Below are 27,548 nucleotides of genomic sequence, written 5' to 3' on the forward strand. Positions count from 1 at the left end.
CCCCCCCATGAACGCGTCCTGTCCTCCTCATGCAGACTGGCACTCCTCTTACCTGTCGGGGGCAAGTGGACAAGCTTTGAGCTTGTAGCAAATGCCTTCTCTTCCCTACTTCGTAGAAAGTAGTCATCAATTCTTCTAGCAGGGTCGGCAGAGTCCATCTTCCTGGGTCTTTTCCTCTGTCTCTTTCCATTTCTCCCAGTTGCCTTTCCCACTAGTGCAGCATCATGCTCGTTCGTCTGGTCCCCGTCCGCCGACGTGGGGCCATCTGTGAGGCGCTCCTCGGACCCGTTCGATATGGCGTCGATCTGGTTATTTTCCCGCCCAGTCTCCATCGCCTTCTCTCTCTCTACTCCCAGTCTGCCTTTTTCACCGTCTACTCTAACCTCCCTGCAGAGTCGGCCACCCCGAAACTCTAACCTCCCTGCAGAGTCGGCCACCCCGACAACGTTCGCCACTCAGCGCAAGCCTCAGTAGCCGTCACACTTATTATCTCTGCGTGGACCTTCAGCACTTAGGCACATAATTTCCACCAGTTTTTATTTCTATGGTGTCAATAATTATAGCAAATTACCAAAAACTACGGACCAAAACTCTGACGCGTCCAATCCATGTCACAGCAGCGCCCTCTCCCCATAAATTTTATTATTTAACATCAATTTTTATCGAACTTCCGGACATAAATCAGACGAAAAATTTCTATAATACACGTTTATCCTTCTGGAAGGGTAATTTTTACCAAAAATTTTTCTCCGTGTGGGTAATCGCAGCAAGGGGTGGAATTGGGTTTATTCGAAATGGTGCATGAGTACTATAGCGCAAACATTCTCTCCACAATCGATCCGTTGGCGATGCAGATTTCGATCTAACCTAAATAAATGACGAACCAAGGTCTGGGGTCCTCCTGAGGAACGGGACTGTGGGCACCTTGTTACTGAATTTCTGGATAGAAGTAGCGAAATGGTATTGATGACGGATGATACATTTTCATAGACTAGTAGCATCGTTTCTACCAAATTTTTCCCTTCGTGTACGCGGAAACTATTCCCAACCGACCTTCAACAGTATTTTCCCAGAACCAAAACAACAAAATAAGTGAAGATATCTCAATACAAATATACACACCCGAGTGTTTAGTAACTCATAGTGAGGTAATGTAAACTATCCATCATGATGCAACGAGTATTTATTTGCTTCCATAATGCTCCATCGCATCAATTAAGACCTCGTGACATTTTTCAGAACAAACCACTGCAGAATTAAAAAAAAAGTCGAAATGAAATCATATAAAGGGGATAAAAGAGGATCTGACAGTTGAACGATGGGTTTCCGGATAAAACGCGCTGCGGGACAAATCCCTGTGAATTCTTAAACGGCATTCCGTCCAGTAAATCCAACCTTTCGCACCTCAATACCACCTCGTAGGAATAGCCATTTTATTACGAGAGAATATAGAAGAGAGGAAGAAGGTGGAGTTGCAAAAATAACTAAAGAGAATAGCAGAAGGGTTTGTTCACTCGCACAGTATCAAGATACTGAGGAGGTGATTGAAAAATGTCTTTTTTTATTTAATTTTATTTAAATTGTTTATTGAATAATCAACACTTTATTTATTACACTTGTACATTTGTTTAGAGAATAATATTTTTAATAATGAAATATTTGAAAGTTAAAAAAGGATATCAAACAGTAAAGAAAAATGAATGTCAAATGTAACCGAAACGCGGCGTAATTCGTTATTATTTGAACCGATAAGGACGAAAATTATTTACGAGAGGAAACTGATTGAAATGTGAAAATGTTAGGGTTTATATGAAAGAATGCGGACCGTGGAGAAAGACATTTGGCAAATCGTTCAGATTGGCACGGTAGTCTAAGTTTTTCGGGGATCCCAATGCGACGTTCCTATTGGTTAGGTGATTTGGGCCCAAGTAATGCGTTGGGGTATAATAGAGTCCGCGTGGATAACGAGAATTGGGGTTCGGGAAAATTCAAGGAATTAATAACGACTGGAAAAACCGAGTCATTAGGGAGCGCTGAGGGCGTAAAACTGAAAGGTTCTTTGTGTTTGCAGTTATAAACCAACTCAAATGTGACAACTGTTTTGAGTGGAGGGATTAGTGAGGATTTGCGAAGATTAAAATTCGGGAAAATATCGACCGTAATAAAATGTTCGGATAGAAGAGTATTTGACCGTAATAAAATCGTACTCGAAGAAAAGATTTTGGACAGTAATGACGGTGACAAATGACGGGAAAAATTCAGTCGTTTTTAAAAAGGAACGAAGGATTTACCAAATTGTCTGAACATCCGTAATAAAACGATTTAAGTAAATATTAAAATTCTGTAGAAATTGTAAAGTTTATTCCGCCGGGAATCGTGAATTTAATCTTTTCAAAAGATAAAAAGAAAAACTTCTTCTGCGCCAGAACAGGGTTTGAAATGCTTAAAGGAAGTAGTTTGGAAGGTGGACGGTGGAACGTTGATGCGTTCCGTATTGATCGGACACTGCACCTCACGACCAGTTTTACCAACCCACTGGCTCCCTCTCTTTTTTTCTTTCTTTATCCTTTCTACTTCCTCCTTTTTGGATACTCCTCTGTCCCCGCAGATGGGACGAGATCACTGACGTTCTATCGATATTACCGGAACCCAACAATATTTTATTTCTTCCTCTCTAGTTCTCTCTCTTTTCCTTCTCCTTTTTCAATATCGAAAAGTCCTTAGAACAGACCAAAACGTCAATTTCAGAAGTTGAATCCTACACCTCAACATTTTGAAAGGTTAGAGTAGCGAACAGTCGGAGGAGTGAGACATGTGGGACCTTTGACCTTGCAGTAATTGGAGTACGTAGTAACAATGGTTGATGTAAGACTGGCCATACCAAGAGTTTATAGAATGCACGGAGCCTGGGTACAAGTTACTTCCTCCTCGATAGAGTCAAAGTTTCACAGCAAGTTGCGAGAAAGGAGGCACATTATTAACCTGCGGGTCTTGGGTAAAATTGGATGGCAAATATGTAACTTGCGCTCATATTGGCACATTCCCAGTCACATCAAAGGGGCCAGCGGGCGCCAAAAACGAAAGACCGGATGAATGTAATCTCATCACGATTGTACGAACATTTTTCTGGTTTGGCTCTTTTTGAGGTTCAAATACCCTCTTTTTTCTATTTCTATTGACAAACGAATCGTCGAGAGAGGGCTGATTGCGGAGGCATTTCAGAAAGATGAAGTAGAGGAGATAGAGAAACAATGAGGAAAAAGTGAAATACTGGAAATGTTAAATGAGATATTGTTTATATTTATTTGAGCAAAGATGCGCTATTTCGAAAATTATGCGGTCTGCTTGAGAATCTCCAAGAGGTAGTAAGAACGAATCACATCAGTGAAGAACATAAATCAGTCAAGTGTCAATCTAAGTCCACACGGACATGAGAGGAAAATGCAGTTTCGCAGCATTATGTCCCCAGTTCGGAATATAATAGTAATTTTCGTCAGTATGGCAGAGTAATATATTACAATTTTTACATATACTCGACTATAATCTACTATTCTGCCCAATATGAATGCAGACCTCATATTCGCCAGAATAGTAAACTATGTCATAAGGCCGACAGGCCAAGCTCCGATTTACACACAAAATTTCACTTCACGCACGATCTCCGACCTTTACTCACACCATACGGAAAACAAGCGATTTACGCACACTAAATGGTCCCGAAACGTGAACTTTTTCAATAGTATTTTTCATCACACTGTCCGTAACCGGCGTTTGACAAACATGACGGCCAGGCCCAGGCGAAGCCGAGGAATACAATCACATGAGTCGGAAAAGTTGTTTTCGACCGAGTGATGAACTAGTACATTTCATGCCCGAGCCTTGGAAGACAGATCATCCTCCCCCACGTGCAAGATTGCCTTCCGAGCCGAAAGCGAGGATGGCAAGCACGTGGGGAAGGGTGATATGTTTTTCATGGCGAGGCGTGAACATTATTTTTCCAGACTGGGGGCGGAAAACCACCTCTTTTCTAGGTCGTTTAGAGACGGCAAAGAGGCTGTTTTCCAGGCTGCCCAGAGCCTGGAAAAGAGTCTCTCCAAGGTCCGGATTGTTATTCTCACGTCTCTACCTATATTCTGTCGGTCCAGATCATTCTACGCATGCGCCACACGTGTCAAAATACTTGTAAACGCCGTGAAATTCCATCCTCACTAACCTATAAGTAACTTGTTGTATGTGCATTTATCACACCTGTGATTTATTTGTTTCAATTTCTTTGCGCTTCGCTTGCGCTTCACATTCGTCGAAAACGAAATTTGTGCCCTTGTACTCTAATGTACTATTATTCCTAGGAATACTGATGAGAATAATAATTTTCCATTCAGGAGAATGGAAAATTATTGAGAAGTTTTGACAGGAGAAGATTTTGTCAATGGATAAATTGAAAAGAAAATGAAACAGCAAAATCCAAAGTCCAGAGCATGGCCCAGGGGGAGATCCAGAGGGGGAAAAAGGAAAATGTGATGCTGAATTTCGATCAAATGAAAAAAGAAAAGTGTAATCGGCCGAATCTAATCGATTGACTTATAAACAATTGAATTGTAAGACGAATAGAAAATTATTATCCTTATCAGTACCCCTAATAATAAAAAAAGTTGATGAACAAAAGTTGTTGAAAAAATTTTTTTTTGCTAAAATTGCGTTAAATAGTAGTTTTTCGACTGTTTTATTTTGACCCACTCTCCTATATTATTATTATTATTATTATTATTATTATTATTATTATTAAAAAAGTTAGAAGACACGTTTTACTGCAAATTTCTCTTGGTTATGAAGAAAATTTGGGATTTATGAAAATTATGAATTACTTTACAGGTTATGATTGTTGGAGTGTGTGGAACTTGTCGTAAGGATGAACTCCACAAATTGGACGCTCATAATGTTTACGATCAGCATGCTGAGCAGCATGAAAAGTATCTTTGAAAATATAATTATCCCCATTGATTTTCTACTTGAATTTAATTATAAAACCCTGTCTCATAATAATGTAAAAATAAAAAAGAAACAAACATTCGTATATTATCATATCGTCGTTCTCTTTTATAATTCATCGCGAGTAGTGATATGAAACGAATCTCATATGACAATTTCACTCAATTTCAGTGTTGACTAAATACCTTGGAATTGAAATAATATTGGAAAATTTGTGTACATATTTTTTCATGCATTTAAAAAAAATTCCTCTCTCAAGTTAAGATCGCTATTTTCTTATTCCACTATTTAATCCACTTTTTAATAAAGAAAGATGATCAAAAATTTTAGTCAAGTCACATTTTCGCGCCCCACATCTGAAAAAGTATTGTGTGCAACACGCCGGGAATGATGCCGTTTCAAAGCACGGCGTATTATCAGCGCTCGCCTTCAGCACTGTTAACCCCATGCCGTGTCTGGAAAGCGGCATCTTTTTCCGGCTAGCCGCACAAAATACTATTTCGTATCGTGGGGCCTGAAAAACGTCAATTTTGTGGCGTGCAGTGCCACGAAAATGGAGATTTTCAGGTCCCGCGACACGAAAATAATTTGTCTTCACAATGTGATGATTTTCTTTGCAATGTGTGATGAAAAAAATTTGTGTCATTCCGGCCGTAAGGCAACGATTTATAGACGCGTATAGCGTCTGTAATCCGGGGACGAAGAGTTAAATGGGCCAAGATTGGACCGGTACTGGGAACCGAGCTGCCGAGTCTTGAGTGCCAATATTCAATCAGGCTTGGCCCAGCTTCGGCTACTCATTGGTTTGATAACGTTGGGCCGATATTGGTTGCCAAGCGTCGGCCAATTATTGGTCGAGACTTGGGATTCGCCGAATGGTCATTTGACGTTCAGCCGACATTTGCTCGTGGAGGGGTCACCGTGAGTTGACCAATCTAGAGCCGATATTTGACCGTGAGAGGGTCGCCGAGACTTGCCATGGCAATTCTAGGCCGGGGCTGGGCCGAATCAACAGTATCGGCAATTCGGCCCCGAAAAAGCGCTGCCTTACGACCGGAATGACAAAAACATCATTTTTACTGCATAAAAACAGTAGCAATGTAAGAAAATTACGTCCAATAACGTAATTTTTACTTGATTTCTCTGGTACTTTTTCTAAAACTGTTTTCTCTATGTAGACAGGAATGTCTATGAAAAATATAAATGGTTTGAGGATTTTTACAAGACACCAATGCATAATCTTACGATATTGATCTGAAATTCCATGATTTGCATTTGTATCTACATTGTTAAGATTTTTCCAACATCTCATGATCCGAAAACATAGATACCATGTTCTTATAGTTCTCATTCCGCTCCCCCTCATGAGAATTCCCCTATCTCCCGTCGGTTTGTCAACATCCATCGAAAACTCACCCCGATAGTGAGTGGATTTATTACGTTCTATTATATTACACATATATTATATTATAGTATTATAAACACTCTGCGGATTTCCCGCAATCACTAAGCGGGTTTTACACTTAAGCTTTCACAATGTTCATGATTTTATATTTCAATTTCCGATATTTGTTTTTTGGATATGTCCATTAAGTGAGAGTTCCACAGAAATTTCAAGGAGTTTGATATTAAAAATTTACAGTTTTTCGAAAAAAATCCATGGAAATTATACATTCAATTTAATTCAATGCTATAAATATCGAGAGAAATCAGGAACATTCGATTGAATATATTCTGCGGTTTTGAATTATTAAAATCCAAGTAAGAATTAAAAGTAAGAACCATTGGGTATTTAAATTAAATACCATTGGGGGAATCCAAATATTACGTTACGCGATTAGCGTAGAAAGAGGGAGGGGAGTTTTGCAAATCGTGACGATTCATGAGAGATAGTAGGAGGTGTTGCTTATTACGCCGTAGTTAACCAAGATAATTTAAGACAAATTTAAAAATGCTATTAAGGTGTTTATTTGACGAGACACACAAGGTTTTCCTTTTAATAACCTCAAGGATCTTACTTTAAGAATCCCAAAGTTCTTATTTTAAGAACTGAAAAGTTCGGAATTCCCGAACCAAGAGTGCTTTAAAATAAGAGAGAATGTGCTTTAATTCAAGTGCAATTACACCCAAAAAAAGGCGGCCTGAATGTCGCATTGACGGCATGAATCAAATCGGACTGATAGAAGTCGAAAAGTGATTTCTTTAAATAGAAACTCGTCAAGCCGACATGGCTTTGAATCAAACCGAAAAATCAGCTTGAATCAAACCGAAAAACGAAGTGGTACACGCCGAAATTCTGCCTGCTTCAGGTAGTACACGGAGAGAAATTTTTGATAAAAAATAACAGATGCAAACCGAAATATTGGTCTGATTCAAGTCGATTTTTCGGTTTGATTCAAGCTGATTTGTCCCAAAATTCTCGATGTACATTGTTGATGGGGTCCCCTTCGAGAACCCGAGTGGAAATTGCTTCAGGCCCACCTGAAGCACGATCAGAACTTGATCAGGTTTTTGTAAGGTTCGACTGATCCGGTGATTCCTGATGAAAATTGCCTATATGATTTGTAACGGGGTATTCCTTGAATTTACGATTATTCCTGATCTCGCGGATGTGCGTGTGTATTCTCAGAGATGAAATATGTTCAATTAAATTTTTATTTATTTCATTAATGAATAATAATAATGATAATAACAATACCACTAATAAATAAATAGACATTTGGTGATTTTTTTCCTCAAGATCATTTGCGTGTAAGTTTCATACTCCTCTAATACGTATTTACGGCATCATCATCCCTCCCTTCTGTACATTCGAGAAGGGCTGGCTGTTAATTAAACTGATTAATTAAATTAAATTCATTTAATTTAATTTATTTTAATTATAGTATAATGATTCTTTTTAAAGATGAAAATAATTAGTCATGCCGTCGAGATTACACGATAAAATTTTTGGATAGATCATTACGGTCAGAAAAAACATCGATGTTTTTTCAGAGAGTAATGATCTATCCAAAAAATTTATCGTGTAGTCCCGACGGCATCACTAAAAATAATTATTGATAATGGTTGATAAAACTTAATTTGAATAGTATAATAATAGTTAATTAAATTATCCGAAAAACTTATTAAAATTAATGACAGGTGAAATACAAAGTGGCCGAAAATCGGGCCAAACTCGACGCCGAGTTCCCCGATAATCGGTTGCGATCTTCGGTCAATGTTCGGCCGAACGTTGGGACGTTACTTCGGGCCATCACAGACACCGATGTACGACCAATATTGGCGTCGACTACCAGCCAACCATCGGTGAAACAAAATTTTTAAATCGTTCATACATATTAGTTCCAATAGTTTATAATCGTTTTATAACCCTTCTTATCCATTCCAGTAAACCAAAAAAGATAAAAATGGAATTTAAAAAAAACCAAAAATTGTCCCCGGTGGGATTTGATCGCGGGTCCTGCTAATCTGTAGTCAAGCACGCTGTCCACTGAGCCATCTGAAATTTCTTATGAAGACAGATTTTTTCTGGGGATATAAATACCACATGGTGTGTTTGTTTGAATCCGCGAATGTCATTATCAATAATTAGTTAATGAAAGTGTGACTCTGATGAGAAGAGTTAATTAAATAATTTACAATTAATTCTTATTATTCTTAAAATATTTAGGCTTTCATTCGGGGTATCGATATCTATATTCTGTATATTAGGAAAGAGGATGAATGCATGCTATCCATCCATTTATTCGAAAAATAGCCTACAAATATTAAGTCGGTTCCGATCATCGGCCGTGGAGCAGCCTTTCATCGGGGCCCCGACATTTGGTGCCCGGATATTGGACCAATGTTTGGCCTTTGATCAGAGCCCCGATGTTCGACAAGTAGATATTCGGTTGATGTTTGGCCTTTCATCGGGGACCCGATGTTCGGTAAACAGATATTGGGCCGATTTTTTGCCTTTCATCGGGCCCCGATATTCGGCAACCGGATATTGGACCGATGTTTGGCCGTATTGTATATATCGGCAAATCTTGCATGGGTGACCAGCAGATCAGATCCGAAAAACTACAGGCGGGTTCACATCGAGTTCTGATCAGGTAGGCACGATCTCACCCTAAGGTCGGCTGCTTGACCGAAATTTCATCAAATTCCGATTTGATGTCTTTAATCGGCATTTGAACGGGGTCAGTTGAAGAGAAAATGATCAGATTCAGATCCGGTCCACCCGACATTAATTTCAATAAGTTTTTCGGATAATTTAATTAAATATTATTATACTGAGTTTTGAGGCTGTCGCGGCCAATATTATTATTCATTATGATGGTTTCTGGATGGATGCCGCGTCTAGATTCAGCTTTTTGTCGACGTTTTGCAAACATTTCAATCTGCATCATCAGGGCTAGGTTGCTCCGATACTGAAGCTCTCCGTTGTAAGGAAGTCCTTATATACCCCCTGACCCCTGGAGGGGGCAGGTAGAGTGGTGGGGGGTATCCCAGCCAATCAAGATGTTTTTAATTGATCAGCTGGTCAATTAAAACACCGGGAGGACGCTGTGCCAAATTGGATTGGTTTGGTATCCTCGATCCCTATTGAGATTGTTCGGATGTTTTCGGATCTCAAGACCTTCGCGATGTTTTCTGGCATAATATCCTTGTGAGCTGGCAAGCATTTCTGTCTTGTCATATTGGATAGTGTCCAGTGTCCATCCAATGTTCAGCCAGTGCAGATTGCGAGATATGGCCATTTTTTGCACACCGTTGAGGTTCTTTGATCCGTGTACTGATCCTCCTCCCGGTTTCACCAATGTACACTTTTCCACAAGAGCAAGGGATTTTGTACACGCTTAGGAGACTAAGTGGTGGTCTCTGATTAGTACTGGGGAGCATTTGTCCAATTTTCGTTGGTGGTTTGAAAATTGTTCTGATGTCATGCTTCTGTAATACCTTGCAAATGCGATCGGTCGTACCTTGAAGATACGGGAGAACAGCCGTTTTCTGATNGCTTAGGAGACTAAGTGGTGGTCTCTGATTAGTACTGGGGAGCATTTGTCCAATTTTCGTTGGTGGTTTGAAAATTGTTCTGATGTCATGCTTCTGTAATACCTTGCAAATGCGATCGGTCGTACCTTGAAGATACGGGAGAACAGCCGTTTTCTGATGTTCTACTTTATCAGCAGGTTCACTCTTAGCTGAGATCTTGTTTTTCAGCCTGTGCAAAACACGGTGGACTTGTTTGCTCTGGTATCCATTGTTATTCAATGCTTTATCCAGATGTTGAACTTCGACTTCCAGGTATTCAGGCTGGGAAATAGTGAGAGCTCGGTACATAAGAGAGCTTATCACCGAGTTCTTTTGAGAAGGGTGATGGTGTAAGGAGGCATGGAGGTATCTGTCCGTATGTGTAGGCTTTCGTAGACTCGGTGACCAAGACTTCCGTCCTCATTACGATGCACTAGGACATCTAGGAAGGGAAGAGACTTCTGTTCCTCAATCTCCATAGTGAATTTTATGCTCGGATGTTGGGAGTTGATAAAATTCAGGAACTGAGGAAACGTATCTGCTCCATGTTTCCACAGGACGAGAGTGTCGTCGAGATACCTGAACCGAACAGAGGGTTTAAGAGGAGCTTATTTAAGAACTTTGTTTTCGAAATCTTCCATAAAAATGTTTGCTATGATGGGAGAAATAGGTTAACCCATTGCTGCTCCGAACGTTTCTTCATAGAACTCCCCTTGGAATTGGAAATAAGTGGAAGTCAGGCAGTGTTCAACCAGAGGGAGGAGTTTGGGTGGGATATTTTGGAATTTTTTGATGTCAAAAATGTCGGGAATGGGCACATTCGTGAACAGACTCCACATCAAAGCTAACCAAAAGATCTGCTGGACTACTTTGAATGTAAGACAGTTTGTTCACGAAGTCTGGGGACTTNTTTGGTCACCGAGTCTACCGAAAGCCTACACATACGGACAGATACCTCCATGCCTCCTCACACTATCACCCTTCTCAAAAGAACTCGGTGATAAGCTCTCTTATGTAGTGATAAGCCGAAGTTCAACATCTGGATAAAGCATTGAATAACAATGGATACCAGAGCANTAACCCATTGCTGCTCCGAACGTTTCTTCATAGAACTCCCCTTGGAATTGGAAATAAGTGGAAGTCAGGCAGTGTTCAACCAGAGGGAGGAGTTTGGGTGGGATATTTTGGAATTTTTTGATGTCAAAAATGTCGGGAATGGGCACATTCGTGAACAGACTCCACATCAAAGCTAACCAAAAGATCTGCTGGACTACTTTGAATGTAAGACAGTTTGTTCACGAAGTCTGGGGACTTTTTGATGTGGGAACTATTCTGACCCATTAGTACTTGGAGTGGTTTGGTCAGATAGCGAGCTAATTGGTACGTGGGGGCACCANGTCCGTATCTTCAAGGTACGACCGATCGCATTTGCAAGGTATTACAGAAGCATGACATCAGGACAATTTTCAAAACCACCAACGAAAATTGGACAAATGCTCCCCAGTACTAAGGATCGGAGACCACCACTTAGTCTTCCAAGCGTGTACAAAATCCCTCGCTCTTGTGGAAAAGTGTACATTGGTGAAACCGGGAGGAGGATCAGTACACGGATCAAAGAACATCAACGGTGTGCAAAAAATGGCCATATCTCGCAATCTGCACTGGCTGAACATTGGATGGATACTGGACACTATCTAATATGACAAGACAGAAATGCTTNACGAAGGAGGATAGTCTCTTTGTGAATTTTTGGGAGACCATAAAGTCTGGGAGAGAAGNATCTAATATGACAAGACAGAAATGCTTGCCAGCTCACAAGGATATTACGTCAGAAAACATCGCGAAGGTCCCGAGATCCAAAAACATCCGAACAATCTCAATAGGGATCGAAGATACCAAACCAATCCAATTTGGCACACCGTCCTCCCGGTTTTTTAATTGACCAGCTGATCAATTAAAAACATNTACTTGGAGTGGTTTGGTCAGATAGCGAGCTAATTGGTACGTGGGGGCACCAATGTTGCTCACTATTGAACGAAGGAGGATAGTCTCTTTGTGAATTTTTGGGAGACCATAAAGTCTGGGAGAGAAGGATTCTCGGGGACTAATGATTTTTTGGGTTTCGAGAGAGATCAGCTTCCTTCAGAAGTTTGACCGTCTTCCTCTCTATGCCTGAGATTGGATCCTTGTTGAGCTTTTCATATATATTCGAATTGCTCAACATGGCTTTGATTTTATCAGAATAAGCTTCCTTGTCCATGACCACAGTCGCATTACCTTTGTCTGCTGGAAGGATGACAATATTGTCATTCTTCTTAAGACTGAGTAAAGCTGCGCGTTCCTCCCTAGTGGCAACAGCGAAAGGACATAATTTCGCTGTTACCCCAACCGAAGAGATTATCAGCCTGACGGAAACGGCCATCCTCCATCTGCCTTCGGAAACTGGCAATGAGATCAGAAGAAAGCTGTCCAACATCCTCCACAAGGCGAAACCTACCAAACAAAATATTACTAGGGAGAAACGCTCAGCTTTACTCAGTCTTAAGAAGAATGACAATATTGTCATCCTTCCAGCAGACAAAGGTAATGCGACTGTGGTCATGGACAAGGAAGCTTATTCTGATAAAATCAAAGCCATGTTGAGCAATTCGAATATATATAAAAAGCTCAACAAGGATCCAACCTCAGGCATAGAGAGGAAGACGGTCATACTTCTTAAGGAAGCTGATCTCTCTCCTGAAACCCAAAAAATCCTTAATCCCCGAGAATCCTTCTCTCCCAGACTTTATGGTCTCCCAAAAATTCACAAAGAGAGTATCGCCCTTCGTCCAATAGTGAGCAACATTGGTGCCCCCACGTACCAATTAGCTCGCTATCTGACCAAACCACTCCAAGCACTCGTGGGTCAGAATAGTTCCCACATCAAAAACTCCCAAGACTTCGTGAACAAACTGTTTCACATTCAAATTAGTCCAGGAGATCTTTTGCTTAGCTTTGATGTGGAGTCCCTGTTTACGAATGTACCCATTCCCGACACTCTTAACATTATCAAAAAATTCCAAAAAATCCCACCCAAACTCCTCCCTCTGATTGAACACTGCCTGACTTCCACTTATTTCCAATTCCAAGGGGAGTTCTATGAACAAACATTCGGAGAAGCAATGGGTTCACCCATTTCTCCCATCATAGCAAACATTTTTATGGAAGATTTCGAAAACAAAGTTCTTAAATCAGTTCCTCTTAAACCCTCTCTTTGGTTCAGGTAAGTCGACAACACTTTCGTCTTCTGGAAATATGGAGCAGACACGTTGCCTCAGTTCCTGAATTTTATCAACTCACAATATCCGAGCATAAAATTCACTATGGAGATTGAGGAACAGAAGTCTCTTCCCTTCCTAGATGTCCTAGTGCATCGTAATGAGGACGGAAGTTTTGGTCACCGAGTCTACCGAAAGCCTACACATACGGACAGATACCTCCATGCCTCCTCACACTATCACCCTTCTCAAAAGAACTCGGTGATAAGCTCTCTTATGTAGTGATAAGCCGAAGTTCAACATCTGGATAAAGCATTGAATAACAATGGATACCAGAGCAAACAAGTCCACCGTATTTTGCACAGGCTGAAAAACAAGAACTCAGCTGAGAGTGAACCTGCTGATAAAGTAGAACATCAGAAAACGGTTGTTCGTCCGTATCTTCAAGGTACGACCGATCGCATTTGCAAGGTATTACAGAAGCATGACATCAGGACAATTTTCAAAACCACCAACGAAAATTGGACAAATGCTCCCCAGTACTAAGGATCGGAGACCACCACTTAGTCTTCCAAGCGTGTACAAAATCCCTCGCTCTTGTGGAAAAGTGTACATTGGTGAAACCGGGAGGAGGATCAGTACACGGATCAAAGAACATCAACGGTGTGCAAAAAATGGCCATATCTCGCAATCTGCACTGGCTGAACATTGGATGGATACTGGACACTATCTAATATGACAAGACAGAAATGCTTGCCAGCTCACAAGGATATTACGTCAGAAAACATCGCGAAGGTCCCGAGATCCAAAAACATCCGAACAATCTCAATAGGGATCGAAGATACCAAACCAATCCAATTTGGCACACCGTCCTCCCGGTTTTTTAATTGACCAGCTGATCAATTAAAAACATTGATTGGCTGGGATACCCCCCACCACTCTACCTACCTCCTCCAGGGGTCAGGGGGTATATAAGGACTTCCTTACAACGGGGAGCTTCTTGTGTTTCCCGATGCCCAAAAAAATATCGATACTCAGTATCGTATCGAAGCAGATTGCTTGGCATCGATACCGCAAAGCATCGCCTTGGGAAATATCGATACTCGTAATATCAATCTTTTTAAAAATTCTGGATGACAATGGAAAATAAAACAAAATTAAAGTTGAAAAATGTCGCGTTAAAAGATTTTAAACATTCAGATTCATTCATGTAAGAATATCCCAGTATTGTTTACAATTTAGTACAGACCATTCTATAGATTCCGCCACTTCCAATCATCAAATTTGTCAATTAAATTGCGCGAGGAAAAATTGAGATAAGTTATGAATATTCAGNCGCGTTCCTCCCTAGTGGCAACAGCGAAAGGACATAATTTCGCTGTTACCCCAACCGAAGAGATTATCAGCCTGACGGAAACGGCCATCCTCCATCTGCCTTCGGAAACTGGCAATGAGATCAGAAGAAAGCTGTCCAACATCCTCCACAAGGCGAAACCTACCAAACAAAATATTACTAGGGAGAAACGCTCAGCTTTACTCAGTCTTAAGAAGAANTAAGAGTATGGTCGAATTTCACAAGTGTCAAATGTCACGAGGGTCTCACGGGGATGGTCAAATTTCACAGAATGGAAATGGCACGCGGATCACAAAGAGACGACCAAATTCCACGAGAGTGACCCGACACAAGGGTCACAAGAAGATGGTCAAATTTCACGAGGGTAAAACAGCAAGAGGGTCGCAAGGANAGAGAGGAAGACGGTCATACTTCTTAAGGAAGCTGATCTCTCTCCTGAAACCCAAAAAATCCTTAATCCCCGAGAATCCTTCTCTCCCAGACTTTATGGTCTCCCAAAAATTCACAAAGAGAGTATCGCCCTTCGTCCAATAGTGAGCAACATTGGTGCCCCCACGTACCAATNAAAACAGCAAGAGGGTCGCAAGGAGACGGTCAAATTTCACGAGAGTCAACCGACACGAGAGTCATAAGGGGATGGTCAAATTTCACAAGGGTCAAACGTCACGAGGGTCACAAGGGGTCAAATTTCACCGGAGTGAAACGAGATTGACTAGGGGTTGGTTAGATTTCACGAGTACGAAACCTCCCAAGGGTCACGAGGGGATCGTCAAATATTTAAGAGGATCAAACCTCACGAGAGTCACAAAGGAATAAGGAAATGTTATGACGTTTGAATGTTCCAATGGTCATTTTCCACGAGGGTCCAACGTCAAATTTCGCGAGGAGCAAAGCATCACAAGAGTCACAAGGAAATACGATGCTTTAACGATCTTTGAGAATCACATGGAACAATCTCACTCTTTGTAGGAAGGATAATGGTGTTCATTATTCAAGTTCATTGAATTTTTCACGGAATCATTTCGGGCCCTGGAAAGTTTAAAAATTGGCGATCCCCCTGTGACTTTCGTACTATGTGACTCGTAAAATTTGATGGTCCCCTTGTGACCCTCCCACGTTTGACCCTTGTGAAAATTGACCGTCCCCTTGTGTCGGTTAACTGCCGTGACATTTAACCGTCCCCTTGTGACCCTCCCACGTTTGACCCTTGTGAAAATTGACCGTCCCCTTGTGTCGGTTAACTGCCGTGACATTTAACCGTCCCCTTGTGACCCTCGTCTCGCTCGTCACGTTTGACGCTTGTGAAACTTGTATCCATGTGATGCTGATGATGCTAGACTGAAATGTTTGGGAAACGTCGGCAAAAAGCTGAATCTAGACGCGGCATCCATCCGGAAGCCATCATAATGAATATTATTATACTATTCGAATTAAGTTTTATCAACCATTATCAATAATTATTTTCAATCTTTAAAAAGGATTATTATACTATAATTAAAATAAATTAAATTAATTTAATTTAATGAATTTAGTTTAATTAATCAATTTAATTAACAGTCAGCCCTTCTCAAATGTACAGAAGGGAGGGATGATGATGCCGTAAATACGTGTTAGAAGAGTATCAAACTTACACGCAAATGATCTTGAGAAAAAAAATCACCAAATGTCTATTTATTTATTTGTATTATTGTTATTATCATTATTATTATTATTCATTAATGAAATAAATAAAAATTTAATTGAACATATTTTATCTCTGAGAATACACACGCACATCCGAGAGATCAGGAATAATCGTAATTCAACGAATACCCCGATACAAATCATATAGACAATGTACAGTTTACTCTATAGTAATAGCGCGATAGCGTAGTAGTTAGAGCATAGGATTAGCAATCATAGGGTCCCCGGTTCGATTGAAGAAATTGAAGGAATTTGCCGAAATTTCGAGGAAACTCGAGGAGTTTCTTGGAATTCCAGAGCATTCCAGAATTTTCTTAAAATTTCGTAGGGATTCGAGAAATTTCGAAAAAACTCAAGAAATTTTGAGAAATTTTGAGAAAATTCAAGGAGTTTCTAGGAAATTTGAGAGGACAGGAAAGACTATAGTAAATATATCCAAGATACAACCGCCTGCCGTTTTTTGTGCTATTGAGTCCAAAGTAAAGGGGGAAGCCTCTCGCGTGAATAACAACGAAAAAAACTATACAGCTTGTTGTTATCAGGAATCGGTAGTATATTCAACTATGGGCTAAAATGTGAATAATCTCGATATCCCCACTTTTGGAATTGTCACTAGGCCATGGAACAATGGTCTCTATAGTACCACGGTGATATCGAAGAGGTTAGTAAGTGAGCTCTTCAAGATTGTCGTCAGTTTTTTGAGATTCTCGTGAGGAAACAGTGAGTGAGTCATGAGTGGGAATGCGGATGACGGTGCACACAAACGTAAATTAGCGAGTTTGAGGGTGATACGCTTCCGTAAAAGAGTGCGTGAAGATGGGAGTTCGAGAGAAGTGGGATCGGCTGAACAGGATGGAGAAGTTTTGGATATTCCCATTTCTGAGGATGAGACTATTTCGATGCGGTTTCCAGGGCACCGTTTTTCTGAATCGACAGCAGAGAGTGATGTGGACAGTGGGGATTACCGTGAAGCAATTTCCCAATTGGAGGAAATGATGGGATGCAGTAGCATGGATGATCGAGACGCACTGTAAGAGCTGTTATTGAGGTTCCTCCAAAGAACAACCCGAAGCTCCCAAAATCGCGTTCATGCGACAGCTCAGCAGTGCTTAATGAGGCAAATGACAATGCAGCCAAAAGTCTGGAACTAAAAAAACCTCAACGTACTCACTCATCTCTACCACTGCAAACGATGATTAGGGAATCCTCCACATCCAATTTATTACCTGATCGGTGTCTCAACACTGAAAAGCCTAAAGTTTCAAGAAAGAAGCAGTCTTATTCCAACCGTTCTTCGGACATTGATGATGAAAGTTCCAGGCCATCAGTCAAGATTCCGGGGAAAGAATATATAAGCAGAAGGGATTCCTCTTTACAAGAGCTTGCTGACCCACCTTCAGGTGGAAGAAGGAAAGGTAATTCGAAAAAAGAAATTTCTTGTGAACTTGTCATGGAGACAATGATATTCTCACCCATCGATTAGTACAGTTATTAATTTTCTCTAAATGAAGAATGAATTTTCTCTAAATGAGGAATGAATTGATTGTAGATGAATCAAGCTCAGTAAGTGACCATGATCGAGGGCCCAGACTAGCCGACGAACCTCTCCACTTACCCTCAGGTACTTCGTCACGGAGTGTCGAGAGCCAGAGCAAGAAGACCAACCAACGGAGGTCTAAATCTATTGGTGTAACTACGACAAACACCAATCGCTCTGAGGCGTCAATGCAGAATGGAGCTCATGATCAGTCGTTGAATCATATTAAGAAGCAGCTTCAACTAGTGATCTCAACACTAGGTCAACTCCAATCTCAAATGTTGGCAATTAGTGAAGAGAATGAAGAGCTTAAAGTACTACTGCGTGGGCACTTGGAGAAGGACGGTTTATCGGGACTGATCGGAGCTACATTCGGTTTGAAGCAGCATTGTTGTGACACACACGAGGGATTCCAGGAACTTAATCAGTCGCTCAAAACTGATCCCGACCTCCGTAATTCTATTGTGAGTTGTTCTTCTTTTCGTTCAAACATAGAAGTGACAGAAAGTAATAACTTTGCAAATACAAATTTCTATATTATGTGGTCATCTTCAGGGAGGAACATCTTATAGAGTGAATTCAATTTTTCTCAATCTGATAGGGAAAAAAAAAATAATATGATTCACGACCTTGCTACAAAAGCAACGAATATTTTTGATTGGCTTCCTGTTTACTAATAGATTTGATTTTTGTCCACAGTGTCTTGGCATTTCAGCGAAAATTAACTGGAAGATATCTCTGTTCAGAATAATTGGTAAAATTCTGAGATCATTAGTGCACAAAGATGTACTCTCCAACTATACAGTGGTCAAGCAAACCGGTGATAAAGAGGTCTTTAAGGATTTGGAGATTTGGGAATGTATCAAAGGTGGGTACGATATTTTCGTTTTCCCTTAGATGTCTCATCACACATCAAGGAGATTTTCTTGAAAACAATTGAATCGAATGGATTTTATGGAAAAAGAGAAAGTTATTGTTTCAATTTTATGAGAAATTCTTGACAAAAAAGGCTTAGATTCCCAATAGGAATAGGCAAACAAGGACTCTATAATAAATTTACTTTGCAGCTCAAATTACACTAGATCGAAAGAAAATGAGGAAGCCCATTATCAAGGACACACGTTTGGAGAAGGCATTAGGTGCTGCATTTAATAATGCTCGTGGATGGGATAGGAAGAAGAAGAAGACACCTGATCAAGATATTTCCAGTGAAGATCTCGAAGGTGCTTCTACGGCAGGCTCAGCAAACTAATGGACTTCCATTTTTCTTTTGTTTATCGATCGTTCGGTTGAAAAATTCCGTTGTCAGTTCTAGATTTCCATTTTCACATTTTGTATTCATTTTTTTTTTAATTCAAGTTTGTTTGGCCTAGCGATCCCGTTAGTCATTAAAATTATTTTTTCCAGTAACAAGACTTATTTTTTTTCCCCCAATGAATTTCCCTTGAATTCACTTCCCATAGAGACTGAAAGGGAAAGTCTGATCAGGGATTGAACAGGCGTTTCTGATCAGAAACTAGAAGGGGAGATTGGATCCAAAACTGAGAGGACGATTCGGATCCGCACGTTTTGATCAGATTTGGCTCCCAAACAGCGTTACCAGGCATTGTCAAAAACTGACCATATTCAGTTTTTACGGATCAGTCTCGGACTCTAGCCTGATTTGAATTTCTACTCGGGTACCTGAAACAGGCAGCATTTCGGCGTGTACCACTTCGTTTTTCGGTTTGATTCAAGCTGATTTTTCGGTTTGATTGAAAGCCATGTCGGCTTCACGAGTTTCTACTTGAAGAAATCACTTTTCGACTTCTATCAGATCCGGAATTCGGATTAACGTAGTCCGAGTCAGTCGGCTAGAATCAAGCCTAAAATCGGTTAGAATCAAGTCGACGTCGACTTGAATCAGTACTTTTTTTTGGGTGTAGTGCTGGGTTCCTAAAGTAAAAATTAGTAACAACTAGAGGGGAATGGGGCAAAGTGGATCGTTTTTATTCAACCCCATGCAGGATTTGCCGATATATACAATACGGCCAAACATTGGTCTAATATCCGGTCGCCGAATATCGGGGCCCGATGAAAGGCCAAACATCGGCCCAATATCTGCTCGCCGAACATCGGGGCTCTGATCAAAGGCGAAACATTGGTCCAATATCCGCGCACCAAACATCGGGGCCCCGATGAAAGGTCGCTCTACAACCGATGACCGGGTCCGACTTACTATTTGTAGGCTATTTTTCGAATAAATGGATGGATAGCATGCATCCATCCTCTTTCCTAATATACAGAATATAGATATTGATACCCCGAATGAACACTTGAATATTTTAAGAATAATTAATCAATTAATTAACTCCTCATCGGAGTTACACTTTCAGTAACTAATTGTTGATAATCGCATTCGGGGGTTCAAACAAACACACTATGTGATATTTGCCCGGTGGCCTGGCGTAGTGGTTAAGGCCGTTGCCTCACAACGGATAGGTTCCAGGTTCGATTCCTGGCCGGGTAGAATGGTGAGATCTAACCATTTTTAAAGTCTTGATCAATCGCCATATAGTCTCATCAGACTCGAAGCGATATAAAATAAGCATAAAAAAAAAAAAAAAAAATGTGATATTTACATACCCGCAAAAAAATCCATCTTCATACGAAATTTCAAATGGCTCAGTGGACAGCGCCCTTGACTACAGATCACAAGGACACGTGATGGACTCCTACCTGGGGCATTTTTTTTCAATTTAATTTTTTTCTTTTTCGGTTCACTGGAATGGATAAGAAGGGTTATAAAACGATTATAAACTATTGGAACTAATATGTATGAGCGATTTTAAAATTTCGTTTCACCGATGGTTGGCTGATAATCGACGCCAATGTTGGCCGTACATCGGTGTCTATACCCGGGTAGAAATTCAACCGGGGATTCAGCCGCAACTCGGGTGAGCGCGAGCTCAGTCTCGGCTTGCCGCTTGACCCGAGTTCACGCCGCGACACGCCGCTCCATACCGGCTCACAGTCGAACGCTCATCAGACGGCATAACCCGGCACTTGAATTTGAGCTGTGGCACAACACTTAGAACTCAGCTCCGATTGAGTCGTGTCGTTTCGAGTGGAGGGTGGAATAGAATGATATTTATGCATTTTTAGAATATCGATTTGAAATTTGAATACTTTGGAAAATCCTTGCCTTTTTACTATAAAAAAAAATGGAATTCCACTGAACTTTCTATAAAATTTGAAATTTACTGATTTTTCCCTCTGTCATCGAATATAAAACCTGGCACTTTCTCTAAGAATTCCTATTGCATTTCTATTGGAGCTCTATGAGAATTCTATTTAAGTTTTATTGCAATTCTATTGAAAAATTCTATTTTTGTTTGCGTCAATTCCATTGAAAATTATGCAACTTTCCCCTGCATTTTTAATAGATATTTGTTTGTAGAAAAAAATCCATTGATTTTTCTAGGTAATTTATTCTGTTAGGATTTCTTCCACAGAAACTATTGGGCATGAATTTTCCAAGTTTTGTTCCTGCATTTGATTAAAAGAAAAGAAGAAAAACCGAGCGGAAAAAACTTAGAAATCTTACGGCTAAGAAAATGTATAGGAACTGTGACGAAATTCCAGGCGAATTCGTCACCTGCGGAACTCCAGGGTATTTATGTATAGAAAGAGAGAGAGAGAGAGAGAGAGAGAGAGAGAGAGAGTAAGATTTTATAAACCGTTACCTTTTTGTCGTGATATAAAATCTATACGGAGAATTAGAGCTACCTGCTACCTTAACTCTACTTCAGAGCTACCTTAAGTTCGGAAAACTACCTAAATTGGTTACCTATCGCGTGAATCGATTCCCTAAATTTTGAGAATAATATTCATTAAATAACTTCATTAAATAAACCAGATATTTTGCAGATATTTCTTTTTTTCGAGTCATTTTTGTTGAGTTAAAGTTTAGTAATTTTGAGATTTTCCTACGTAAATTCGGTTAAGGATCAGGATATCACCGTGGAATATTTGGCCAAGATAATGTGCTACCCAGTGTTTCCCGTAACCCTTTTTGGTTTGTCGATAGAGTGAGTACATAGGTCGAGTTGAAATGCTTGCGCTCCCTTGAGCGAGAGTGTTAGGGCTTTCAGTTGGAAGGCCGTGGAGACGATCCCAGTCGTCGAAACGGATCGCCATTGGGTTTTTAATTTAGTTAAGTTGCGTTTGCGTTTGAGTTTTCGTTGGTAAAGTCCTAATTCCTCTCCGGAGAGTGCCCTCTGTAGATAAGCTACCTTATTCCGGTCGTAGACGGAGTGAAGACCCGCTCCGCCATCTCAGTTTCACGTTGAGTTCAAGTAATTACAGTTTTGTTCAATTAAAATAATTAAAATCAACCATAGGAGAATTTAAATTTAAATCTTTAAATACTTCGCGCACAATTACCCCGGGAATCGATAGTTCGCGTCTCCGGCACTCGAGTCAGCACCGTACGGGACTAGTCTCCCCCAGACTCCCCACCACTATGCAACAGGCCCGAGCGGACACACGCGATAGTCGCCATTACAGTATCCACCCGGACGACTAAGAGTGAGGTACGAGTCGATTTAGCTCCCTGAACAAGTTCTCTTTCGAGGTAATTATCGAGGCCCCGTGATCCAAATTCAGTCAAAATCAACGCTCCAGACCATGGTAAGTACTCGTGTACTTATTTAGAGGTGATTAACAGTGAATTAGTGCGTTTTTCGATAAAGCAGTTGGACCACGCGGAATGGCGTCGCTATCCCTCGGAATGACGCCAACACCGATACTCATGGTTTGAAGGACAGAAAACTCTTCAAACAAACCTAAATGCTCCCTGGAAGCTACCTGAGATTATTTAAGTGATAATTACGCTACCTGAATAAATCCGAATAGTAATAGGGCTACCTACCGTAACTTTTAGGCTAAATTTCATGCTTTAGGCGTCTCGCTACGGCGATTGATGCAACTCGCTACCTACTTCATTGCTACCTTTTTGCTTGCTACCTTTTTTCGCTTTCTTTACGTAATTATTCTACGCTACCTATTTCTTTATATTTCTCCGACTCACGAGAGTTCTGGAGGAAAAATGATGCTACCTGAATTGTTCTGAAGCTACCTTTTTCGCGTTTTAACGCTCTCTAACGTTCGTTGAGTTTTGGATTCCGGTTGGGCATGGGGACGCTATCTTTTTAGTTATCTTTACTTTATGGTTGGAATCCAGAACAATAAAATTATCTAAGCTCTCTTATGTTCATGAATAAGCTACCTGTTATTTTGGAAATTATTGGAGACCGTAAGCTACCTATTTTCATGGAGAAAACCTCCATTTCCGGGTTAGAAACGCTCCTTTCCGGTAAATCAGCCACGTGGCTGATTCAAGCTCCCTAGCTCATTTTTGCTACCTTTTCGGTGAATGAGATTCCCGATTTTAATGGGTTACAAATGGCATAAGAATTAAGTAAACCATTACAAAGGCGCTCCATAATTCGTAATTCGATTAATTACAGTCGAAAATAAGAAAAATTAGTACCTTTTCGTGAGCTCTCCTTTTTTTTGTTATTTCGCGTAGTTACCTCATCCATTCTCTCTCTCGCACGTACGCTACCTTCCTATAGTCTCTCTCTCTCGGATTCGTGTTCCCCTCGTGGACAATACCTTTGCTTCTCTCTATCAGCTTTGGATTGGGATCGCTTTCTTTTTCATACTTAAAATTATTATTCGCATCTTTCGAGTCCTTTTGGAGTTTAATGGATCATTTCAGAGTATTTAAAATTATTTTGAGTTACATTCACGTAATTTTGTGTTTGTACGAATTTACAATTTTGTATTAATATCGGCAATAGCGAAACACGTCAGTACAATTGTGTTTATTATTCAATGTCGACCTTACCTATCCCGTTTGGAATTTAAGACATTGGTTTATTGGTTTCTCGATCGATGATTGGTTTTGTTAATTGATGTTCTCGTCCACGAATCCACCCCTCTCTCCACGACCCGCACACTGAGCAGCCGAGTAAATCCCGTACCCTCGTAATCTACATTTCTGCGTATGGTTTGCGATATGTTTCTTGTCGTTATTGGATTTTTGGGGACGATCAGTATTTAGTTTTAAGAAAATACGGTTCCGTTTGCGGTTTGTCGATTCCGCGTTGCTAAAAATCGGCTGGCGCCCTAAATACACGAAATAAGGATTGGATGAGCTGCTGATTGTCCCCGAAGTCCAGTGTTAGCGTTATGGTTTTTGGCGTTTCAGACTTGTCGGATTACGAGAACGAAGGTAATGAGTTGGCCGTGTTTGGATAATCGAGACTTCTGGGTTAGGGTTTATTGAGTATTTGTTGAGGCCAAAGAAAAATCATTACAGAACATAAAAACCTATTTACTTTCTTGCACCAAATTTCACCTTAACAAAAAGACTCTATGAAGTTGGATAATCTCCTATAGAATCGGCGCAAGAAACGAATAGAATTCTAATAGAACTTCCAGAGAATTCTCATAGAATTCCAATAGAAATTTAATAGAAAGCGCTAGGTTTTTCTGTTGAATTTTTCAATGCGTGTTATTTTGGCATACCTGTATTCAACATTTCCCTAATAAATCGTAGAATATTCTTAGAACTCGTAGGCCTATCGAAAACTGAAGAATATCCTCTCCTGTAGCGTTGATAATTAATAATAAAGGTTAAATTAATAATAAAGTTTTGACTACGTTTCAGTGAATTGTTCTACCTTGTATTTTCAGATTAATCCCATTCGATTAGTTAATATCACGTTATTTCTGATGAGCTTGTGATTGTTCATCTGAAAAAGCATGCCATCTTCACATTTATTCGATTGTTTTTTCGCTCAAATCACGATGCCATCGGACCTGTCAAATCATTATTGAGGTTAAGTATACTGGGATTGAGTAATTGGAGATGAACCTGAGGTTGAGCAGTGGCCATTCAACTAAAGCCCGGCGAAGCGTTTCGCGTAATAGTCTAACGCTGGGCTGTGAGCGCGTGACGCGGCTCAACCTCGGTTACATGTGACGCGCGTACAGTTTATCCCAAGCTGGGGCGGAGTGGCGTATTTCTAGCTGGGATACGGGTTCCGAGCCGAGCTCGAGCGGCGTGATTTCTACCCGGGTAATGGCCCGAAGTAACTTCCCAACGTTCGGCGGAACATCGGCCGAAGATCGTAGCCGATTATCGGGGAACTCGGTGCCGAGTTTGGCCCGGCGTTCAGCCACGGTGTAATGCCCTACATGGGACCCTCATTGTTGATATCTCTGTTTATAAACAGATATATTAGAATTTTGTATCGATGACGAGCGTTCCACTTTGCGCCACTTTCTCCAAAGCGGAAAGTTCACTCATTATCAGTTCCAGACGTTTTATTTGGAGTACTCTGGACGCAGAGGCCTGAAATCCAGAGATGACTGAAAACTAGAAATTCTTCCTCTCTATGTTGTACCATAATTTTCGCCAACCAAACATCAAAATTTGTCATTTTTATGGAGAGAGCGCTCTTTCAGACTCGGAAAAAGGGGAAAAAAAATTGTGGTTTGACTTTTAAGTAATTTTCAGTGGCACGCGTTGGTGTGATCCTTTGCCCTCCTACCGATCAATTTTCATCGATTATTCAATTATCCCAATACGCATCTTCTACTTCTATTCCGTCTGCGGTATTATGGTGTAGTTAATAAGACAACAGTCTCACATTTCAGACGTTGTGTATGATGCGGCGGTGTTGGGGGAGGGGGGGGGGGGTATCGTCNTCGTCGTCGTCTGCTGTGAAAATATATTACACGAGAGGAGCAATGATCAACCGTCTGCTTAGGGCTAGCTGTATAGAGGATGAATTATCGATTATTGCATTAGGATTTGGGTTTTGAGGGAGTGGTATGGACGATGAGGTGGATTGGATGAGTATGCGTACACGTTTATACTTGTTACCTGATAAATTTACCTGCCAGTTGCGAGCTACAGATTCTACCGCATATTATCTCAGGACAGCCCCTCCTTGCTTCGGTTATTTCCGACTGCTTCGTGTTTGTTACGCAAACCATGCGACGTCGTGGTATTCGGGTTTTTCCTGTAAATTACAAATAATTATATTTTCATAGGTCGGTTTATTTCAGAGTTTGTGGAGGATATCTAAAACTACGGGGATTTTGATTAAACTATTCATTGTTGTTGGGGAATTCGCTGTGTAAATTGATTTTATGGAATTGTGTAATAGAGTTTCGTCCCAGGTAGAAAGTACCATGAGTGCAGAAACATCCGCACCACAGTGTTAACAATTTTTGTCTGAATTTTCCGTGCCAAATTACGGAAATTTTTATTGTGTTCAAGTTTCGCTGAAATTTCAGGAAATCTTCATTGAAAAATGAAATATCTCATTGATTTTCTGTTCAAACGATCTGGAAATCAATAAAATACTTCATTTTTCAGGGCAATTATTCTGTGAAAATCAGGAAATCAGAAAAATCAGAGAAATCAGAAAAATCAGGAAAATTCAAGGAAAAATTGAAAATTCATCTCATTTTATTTCTGAATATTCATATTCCACTCAAAATTTAATCAAGTTGTGAAATTTCCATCTCACCTCGACTGAAAACTCATGAATTTCCGTCAATTTTGATTAAAACTTGAAATTTCATAACTATTTTTTCCTGAAAAATCAGATTGAATGTCACTCTCATGAGATTTGCTATAATGCCTTCTACGAAATTTCAAAAAATTTCTAACAGTGCATGGGCCCAAATCAATCCTGCATGGGTACCGACCCTCGATATACCCAGACTGGGCCAAGCATCGGTCTAGCTAACCTACACGGAGAGAAATTTTTGATAATAATTACCCTACCGTTCTATAAAAGTGTATCATGAGTCATCGTTTCTTCATTTCTATCTCGAAATTGAGTAAAAATTAATATATGATGATCAAATTTTATTCTACGTTAGAGAAATTTCATCCTGATAAAAATAAAAATTACCGTGCCGGTAGAGTAAAAATTACTGTACCGGTAGAGTAAATTTTACCAACCGTTCTAGAATTTTTTTTGTTATGTACATAAAAATTACTGGACTGGAAGGGTAAAATTTTTATCAAAAATTTCTCTCCGTGTAGCTTCGGCACCCAAGTCTAGTGCAAGCAAGCCTGTATCAGTGCAGCGTTAAAAATTTCCGGCTAAAATTTCCAGTTCACTTCTCGGAAATTTTCATCACATCATAGTTCCACTGAAATTTCAAGGAATTTGCTTGTTGAAAATTCAAAATTTTATGAAAGAATCAAAAACTATCAATTTCAGTTCAATTATTCCTTGAAAATTCAGGGAAATCAGAGAAATTGAAGTAAATATACTCTTGAATTTTTAATTAATTGAAACCTCACCGTAATTTCGTACTGAAAATTCAACTAAGTTGAGGATTACTTGTAGTGGGGTAACTGGTGAATGATGAGTAAAGGTTTATTTTTGAAATAATTCCATGCGGTTTAGCATTTTTAAAAATGAAATACTTCCGAAATGTATTTTTAAATGTTCACTTAAACCTTAGTATTTCCTTATGAGTTTTCCATACAAGTAGATAACGAATTGCTGAATACAAAATAGAACAATTTCATATTCATGAAAGTATAACAATTCGAATTAATTTTGTTATGTTTTACCTTTTTGCAATAGAATATTTGTTTGCGCTTTAAATTTGTAGATGATTTTCTTCT

At 40.1% G+C, this 27,548-nt stretch overlaps 1 protein-coding gene across 2 annotated transcripts in view; it reads right to left on the reverse strand.

Moving 5' to 3' along the window:
• Nucleotides 1-25,863, reverse strand: part of LOC107046442 (plasma membrane calcium-transporting ATPase 2) — a 175,320-nt gene extending 149,457 nt beyond the window's left edge. The window contains exon 1 of one of the 2 annotated variants that reach the window (XM_015269068.1): nt 25,792-25,863. The gene's annotated coding sequence lies outside the window, so the exon portion shown is untranslated. Of the gene's footprint in view, nt 1-25,778 lie in introns of both variants that reach the window. The other variant, XM_015269079.1, reaches the window with a different exon arrangement.
• Between the last annotated feature and the right edge of the window lie 1,685 nt (nt 25,864-27,548).

Source organism: Diachasma alloeum, unplaced genomic scaffold (genome assembly GCF_001412515.2).
Source record: "Diachasma alloeum isolate Michigan unplaced genomic scaffold, Dall2.0 Dall_scaffold_00182, whole genome shotgun sequence".
NCBI lineage: Eukaryota > Metazoa > Arthropoda > Insecta > Hymenoptera > Braconidae > Diachasma > Diachasma alloeum.